The 6,545-nt window shown below is 49.1% G+C and overlaps 1 pseudogene; it reads right to left on the bottom strand.

Moving 5' to 3' along the window:
• Positions 1-4,520: 4,520 nt before the first annotated feature.
• LOC123050597 (2-methylpropanoate--CoA ligase CCL4-like) lies at positions 4,521-6,323 on the bottom strand (annotated as a pseudogene).
• Positions 6,324-6,545: the final 222 nt, after the last annotated feature.

Raw genomic sequence — 6,545 nt, 5'->3', positions numbered from 1 at the left:
TACTAAGCACTTCCTTCTCTTTTAGATGATTGAACTTCAGGTTCTGGATGGCAGTGCCTTGAGATTTTGTGATGTTCATCAGTACTTTATACTTCTCCTGCAGCTTGAAGATCTCTGCATCTTTCTTCCCCATCTCTGTCTTCATGTCAGATACAACTGTCTCAGAAACCTGCACATTCTGCATCTTAGCCTGCAAATAGCTGAAATCTACCATCCTATCCTCTTGAGCATTGAACAGTTGGTGCACATCTTCAACCAATTTGTCATAGTTGGCCTCTAGATTATTTTTTTCTTCTGTCAAATGGTGAATAGTGAGTGAACTCTCCAGGTTATCCTTCCTCCTATCACTCTTGCTGTCATGGTACATTTCCCATAACTTCAACAAGGCATTCTGCAATGTAGGAGGCCACTCTGGATCAACCCAGAGAACAATACCACAGTCGTCATCTTCCTGCAGTATAAACAAACATAGCATGTGCAAAATCAATCTCCTAGGAAAATTATTTAAGCAATAAACTTTGAGCAACTGGCTTTAAATAATAACTGAACTTTGAGCATCTAACTTTAAACAATGAAATACAAATCAAATCAACTTTAAGCATCTGCCATTGAATTAAATAATGAACTTTAAGCATCTTTGAGCAACAACTTTAAGAATGAACCTCTGACACTAAACACTCACTGAATTTTGAGCATCTGACATTGAATCTCTCTGACATTATGCAATCAAATAATTTGCAAATTGAGTACTCTTGTGAACTAAACAATGATCATCTGCACTGCAAACTAAGGTGTTGACCAATTATAAAATTACTGGCCAAATTAAATATACATGGAAAGCATCAACACATTTTCTAATCCAATGATTAGCATTAGTACTACTAAATGACCATCACAGCTACCCAATTAAACAAGAATACTCATTAAATAATGTGCATCAGCACATGGCTAGATTAAAGAACATGAATTCTATGCACCGGACAATTCTATGCACATGGCTAGATTAAACAATACAATTAACACAGAGATTTGTATAGAATCTTACATTCTTAGGACAGACTAAGAACCTCCTGCCCATGTTAAATGCTTCAAATGCTACACGCCTCTCAGCCGCCACACCATGCTGATGGCAAAGAACGATGGGTGTTGTCTCAATGCCACTGTAGTCTTGGTCTTCAATGCTAGCAGGGATCTACAGGAGCAAAAGGAAGAGACAATCCCCAAATCAAATCAAATCCCCAAATCAGATAACCTAACCCTAACCCTAGCTCTACAACTCACCCGGTAATGCATGGCTTCGTCGTCGGAGAGGTTCATGTATTGCACGCTGGAGTCCTGGCCGATCTCGTCCTCCATGGCGCAATGGCGAGCCTATTGAGGTGGCGGCGGCGGGCGGCGGCAAATCGGAGAGAGGAGGGAGAGGGAGAGGGAGAGTGAGGTCGAGCGAGAGTGAGGACCGACCGACGACCGAGCCGACCGAGCCAGCTTAGACCCACCGCACCGCACCAGCCTCGTCCTAGTCAGCGCATCGGGCACGCGCCGATTGGCCACCGTGTCACCTGACAGGCGGGCCCAGTCTGTCAGATACATGGTCAATACACACTTATACGGCTGTCAGTCCATTTTGTAACAGTTAGGCCGAATAGTGGTACTTAACTGCGACATGCACGAGCAATGGTACTGACTCGCGAGTAGGTGCGCAAGTGTGGTACCAACGTGCAATTAACTCGAACAGGTCCAATAATTTACAAAAAGTTCGCAAAACGAGAAAAACCAGATGGCAGACCAAAAAACGGTCAGAAGATTCTAGACGCTTCTTTAAACCAGTAGGCATTGGTTAGAATAAATATACAAAAGCCACTTTTTTTACAAACATAAACAAAAGCCACATGTGGCCCATTTAACGGAGAGCTCCTCCTTGGCGCCTTCAGCGCCCGTTGGCGATTCCAGCGCCCACTATGTCGCTAGCATGGGCCTGGCCCAGCAGCGCACGCTGGTTGCCGCCGCTCGCTCGATCGCTGGCTCCCGCTTGACCTTTTTTTCCTTCATTCCAAAAACTGCTACAGTATAGACTGTTTTTCTTAAAAAAATGTTTTGCTACAGTATGTACTTTGTCTTAGAAAAAGTTCATCGATTTTGAAAATAAGTTCATTGAAGTTGAAAAAAAGTTCATCGATTTTCAAAAAAGTTCATTGAGTTTGAAAAAAAGTTCATCGAGTTTCAAAAAAGTTCATCGAGTTTGAGAAAAAGTTCATCGAGCTTCAAATTTTTTTTACTGAGTTTGAAAAAAGTTCACCGAGTTTGAAAAAAAGTTCATCGAGATTCAAAAAAGTTCATTGAGATTTAAAAAAAGTTCAGTGAGCTTGAAAAAAGTTCATCGAATTTGAGAAAAAGTTCACCAAATTTGAAATATAAACTTCATCGAATTTGAGAAAAAGTTCATCGATTTTGCATCAAATCCAGGAAGAAAGAACAAAGAAAAAGGAAAGAAGAAAAACGGAAAATGGAAAAAGGAAAAATAAAAAAAAATAAAAGACAAGGAAGAAAAGAACAAGAAAGATGCATGTAATCACATTAGGCTTTGATGTGCTGTGTACTGCGAAGCAGGAGGTTGCCTGTTCGATTCCCAGTTCACCCACTTTTCTTTTGCTTCGCGTTTTCGAAAACAAAAGTAAGGTAAAAGGGCCGACCCATAATAGCAACGATGAGAGATCGGGGAGGGGAGGGGGGGGGGGTGCGCCCTGTACGAATTGGCCTATAGTTGGCGTAGGATTTGGGCATTTCATGTGTGATGCATGCGCTGACGAGAATAAGAAAGAAAACTAATGGGCTAAGCCCAAGATGGGGGGGGGGGGGGGGGGTGCGCCGGTTTGTGTGAATGCCTATAACTGACGCAAAGGCGTCAAATAGGATTTAGGGTGCTTTCGGGCTATGCGCTATGTGCTCTTGACTCCTTGTGGTGCACCTGCCTGTTCGTTTATTTTCCTAACGTGCAGTTTCTACCAACTTTGGCCAGTTTTTCTTTGTTAACTTCTTTTAGATTTTATTTCTCTTTTTCTTGTAAATGATATGACCATTCTATGAGAAATAAAGTCTTTTACCCATCAAAAAAGCTTTATCTAGTTTTTTGCCGTTTTGTATTTTTGCTTTCTTAAAAAGCCTAAGCATTTGTCACGATATTTGATAAGAAAGTGTTTATGTATTATTTTAAATATTCATCTTGTATTTAAAAAATTATATATGATGCATTTAGAAAAAGTTAAAGGTTATTTAAAAACATTCATCGTTATATTAGAAAAATGTTCGATGTTATTCAATGCTGGTTTTAAGTTTGGTTTTATAATATTCATCATGTATATTATAAAAATGTTCAGCGATGATGTTGATGTATAAATAATTGATTTTACATCACGAAGGCACAAAAACGGTCTTCCAACCAATGATGTAGATGCAATATTTTTTTCTCGAGTTTTGTCCGTGATGTAAAGAGTGGCGCAACTTTGTGAGGGCCAACCTACGCCGTGGCCCCCAGCTCATACAAAATTATATGCATATCGCTAAGTAGGCTTGATTATCCAGTAAACATCTTTGCCCCCCCCCCCCCCCTCATGCCCCCCTCATGATTTTTGTTCAAGCTCCACCACTGGATGTAAAACGGGTTGCATCACTTGGGACATTCGAGCAAAGAACCGCCACACAACCGCATCTCTACCTTATCATCGTCACCAGCGATTTCGGCCGGCAAGGCTGCGATAGTCGCTCGTCCGTCCTTCCCTGAGTCCGCCGCTACCCCGCTGCCCCATTCCTATCACCCTGGACGGCCACCGAAGGTCCCGCAACCATGTCGATCTGGATCGGCCATCGTGCAGAGTTTTGGCTGCTGGCTGGAGCGGTAGAGCCAGTGATGGTTCCGGGAGCTCGTGGTCATCGTCCTGCGTAGGTCTTCTAGTCGTCGAAGCTACCGCATACGGGTGCGCAGTTGCCGCAACTGAGCCGAGCGGTCGTTGCTTCGGTCGGCATTGTCGGCGCTGCTTAGCGAAATTATGGGCATCACCCCACCGGCACGCGTCAGCGAGGCGGAGGAGAGGCCTCTGTGACCGGTGTGGCTACCATCTTCGAATATTGATGATGATTTAGAATTTGAGTTGATTTAGGATTTTACTTTGAGATGATTTATGATTTTATGATGATCTAGGATTTTATTTTTGAATAATTTGGATTGCTTACCACATGTGTCATGTGGTTATTTGATACGATTTGATGTTATTTGGTTCAAATATGTATGAAACTGTGGAGCGGTTGTTGTGTCGATGCCCTATTTTACATCACCTATTGGAGCACTAGTGCGCTATTTTACATCATCTGTTGGAGTTGGAGGTTTTGGTGATGTAAAAACCCGCCTTTTGGAGATCCAAATCTTACTCGAAGCACAATTTTATTCAATTGGTGGGGCGTGAAAAGCAGTCCACCATGTCAATGCCTTTACAAAACGTGATAATGACGCGAAAAATGTTGTAGAGTAGCACTTTGCCCACACGCAAAGGAAAAGGGATCAAAATTTAGAACAAACCCTTTGCCCATTGCCATGCCGTACACTACATCTTGCTGCTGCTGCTGCTGCTAACCCTGCAAGTGGGGCCCATCTCCATGGCGAGCTTCCGCAGCACGTACTTCTTGACCTTGCCGGTGGACGTCTTGGGCAGCTCGGCGCGGAACACCACGGTCTTGGGCACCATGTACCCCGCCATGCGCTCCCGGCTCCATGCCATGACCTCGGCCGTGGTCACCGTGCCCGCCGCGTCTTCCTTCAGGCTCACGAACGCGCACGGTGTCTCCCCCCAGAACTCGTCCGGCCGCGCCACCACCGCCGCCTCGCTCACCGCCGGGCGGCCGTAGAGCATGGATTCCACCTCCACGCTGCTGATGTTCTCGCCGCCGCTGATGATCACGTCCTTGGACCGGTCGCGGATCTCCAGGTACCCGTCCGGGTGCATCACGCCCACGTCCCCCGTGTAGAACCACCCGTCGTCCCGAATCGCCGCCTTTGTCGCCTCGCTGTCGTTGAGGTAGCCCAGCATGATGCACCCGCCGCGGAGCACGATCTCGCCCATCGTGGAGCCCTCTCGGGGCACGCTGCGGCCTGTGTCGGCGTCGACGATGTCCACCTCGGCCTTGCCGGGCGTGCGCACGCCCTGCCTCGCCTTGAGCCGCGCGCGCTCCGACGCCGGCAGCTTGTTCCACTCGCCCTTCCACGCGCACGACACGACGTGGCCTCCAGTCTCTGTTAGCCCGTACCCATGGCTGAGCTCAAAGCCCAATGCCTCAACACGATGCAGCACCGCAGCAGGCGGCGGCGAGCCGGCAGTCATGATCCGTACCTTACTGTGCAGAGGCTTGCGTACACCCTCCGGCGCGTTGGCCAGCATGCTGAGCACGACGGGCGCGCCACAGAGGTGTGTGATCTCGTGATCCGTGATGGCGGCGTAGACATTCTTGGCGTCGACGCGGCGGAGGCAGACGTTGGTGCCCCCGACGACGGCCATTCCCCAAGGGAAGCTCCACCCATTGGCATGGAACATGGGCAGCGTCCACAGGAACGTCGGCCGCGGCGGCACCGCCCAGTCCACAAGCGACACCATGGTGACCACGAAGATGCCGCGGTGGCAGTGCACGACCCGCTTGGGCGCAGCCGTGGTGCCGGAGGTGTAGTTGAGCACCATCGGGTCCCACTCGCTGGTCGGCCGGACCCACTTGAACTCCGGATCCGCCATCTCGAGGAGCCTCTCGTACGTCAGATCCGTGGCGGGAGCGGGAGGGAACCGATCCTTCTCGTGGTCGTGGGTATCCTCGACGAGCACGACGCGCGGTGCGGCGTGGCCCGGCGGCGATCGTGCGCGCGTCGAGGCGCGTGTTGATGGTGTTGAGCACGGCGCCGCTCATTGGCACGCCGAAGTGCGCCTCGTACATGGCCGGCACGTTCGGCAGCAGCACGGACACCTGAAACAGGCAATTGGTTTACGCCATGGATCATGAGTTCATTTTCACTCCGACGGCGGCGAAGAACACAGAGGCGCTTGCGAAATGACGAGGGATGGAAGCAACAGTGGATGGAAGGGCGCTTACGACGTCGAGCGCGGAGGCGAGGCGGAGGCAGCGGCGGTAGGTCTGGGACCAGGTGAAGACGGTGCCGCGGTAGACGACGGAGGGGCAGTCGCCGAACACGGTGGCGGCACGCTCCAGGAAGCCCAGCGGCGTGAGCGGGCAGGAGTTGGCCGGGTTCGCCCCGAGCTTCTCCATGGCCGCTGCGCCTGCAGCTCGTGATGGCCGGTGCGATGCAAGAAAGCAAGGTGGTCGCACGCCACGCCCACGCCCACCAACCGTGTGGGTGGCATGGGACGGTCAGGCAAATAGTGCAAACACTACTACACATAGTGATCAATGCTGGATCGCTACTACGTTTACAGCAGAAGATGCCACGCCGTTTTCGTCCTTCTCTGCATTTTTTGTACTAATAATACAAAACGAAGTTCACTGGCGAGGTGCTC

Source organism: Triticum aestivum, chromosome 2D (genome assembly GCF_018294505.1).
Source record: "Triticum aestivum cultivar Chinese Spring chromosome 2D, IWGSC CS RefSeq v2.1, whole genome shotgun sequence".
Lineage (NCBI taxonomy): Eukaryota > Viridiplantae > Streptophyta > Magnoliopsida > Poales > Poaceae > Triticum > Triticum aestivum.
The sequence above is the reverse complement of the archived record's forward strand: the minus strand, read 5'-3'. Positions and strand labels throughout refer to the sequence as shown.